Source organism: Aplysia californica, unplaced genomic scaffold (assembly GCF_000002075.1).
Source record: "Aplysia californica isolate F4 #8 unplaced genomic scaffold, AplCal3.0 scaffold00276, whole genome shotgun sequence".
Lineage (NCBI taxonomy): Eukaryota > Metazoa > Mollusca > Gastropoda > Aplysiida > Aplysiidae > Aplysia > Aplysia californica.
The window spans coordinates 744,571-745,749 of record NW_004797546.1 but is presented as its reverse complement, the minus strand read 5'-3'; the positions used below and the strand labels follow the sequence as shown (position 1 = coordinate 745,749).

The window sequence follows — 1,179 nt, the reverse complement described above, 5'->3', positions numbered from 1 at the left end:
AAGTAGTACTAAAATTAATCAAAAGATCAAGATGCTGCACTGTTTCGTCTCGCAAGAGTTAATTACTAATTGATCAGTAGAAACCACACGCTCTTCAGGACACAAAAATTTAATGAAGGCAGCGTTTAATATTACTTTAAAAAACGGTACTGTGCCAGTTTCTCATGATTTTGAGCTTAAGAATTGACAAAATTGTAGGTTTCGATCGCTCTGGTATCGTTAGAGAATACTCTTGAATCGAGCCATTACTTTCAAATTCCACCTTCTACCGGACAAAATTTTTAGTGTTCAATATCCTGTTTACTGGCAAATAGGGACCGCTAGTTTACAATAAATCCTTTCGTTGGGCTGGTCGGCACTGGGGTAGTTAATGGTTGGAGGGTGCCTCAGATAATTATTTTCCTGTACGTTGCTTATGTCTCATTGTCTGTGCGTCTCATCTCTCCCCCCCCCCCCTTGCACTAAATGACCGATATTACGTCGATGTATTTCATTTTGCTCTTACAAACGAATTTTTCCTCTTTGGGACAATGTGCTTCTCCTTACTCCTTACTAAAGTGAATGTTTGGAGAGCGCCACTGGGAGGTCTCTCTTTTATTTCTCTTTGTATTTTTTGCCAGTTTGTCTTGTTTTTTTATCCCTCTCTCAATGACCGTTTTTTGTGTTGGGCCTCGTCTCCTTATTCAAATTTAAAAGATTTAATTTAAATTTGTAGATACGGAGTAGAATATTAAGACTGAGAAACAAGAGTCCAACCATTAGAATGTTCGCTCCTAAAATAAAGATGTTGCAACTGCTGTTCATGACAACCCCCCTCCCCCCCCCCCCCCCCCCCCCCCTTCTTTTTCCCACATCATATTGGAGGGGGGCACAGATGTAGACCCATGGGTCTTTATGTTGCTATTATGACGAAGACTCAATACCGCACAGATACTAGTTTTGCTTTCCTGAACAGACATGTTCGATCCATTGCTTGTTTGGAATCCGTCTGGCCCGTTTGACTCTCAGTCGATACACTAATAGGATAGTCAATGTGACCGATCGATAATCCTGCCATGTATCCGTTCGATCAGCTGTACGAGGCGAGTACTGATTGATTCAGTTGTATCAATCGAATTGTTCATTGATTTAGCGGGTGGTTGGAGGGGAGCTACTGGTGGGTTGTAAATCCCTCTGTAT

General features: G+C 41.5%; 1 protein-coding gene across 1 annotated transcript in view; it reads left to right on the top strand.

Moving 5' to 3' along the window:
- The window catches only part of LOC101845935 (cadherin EGF LAG seven-pass G-type receptor 1), a gene marked incomplete in the record, with an annotated part of 106,404 nt that overhangs the window by 31,456 nt on the left and 73,769 nt on the right, over window positions 1–1,179 (top strand).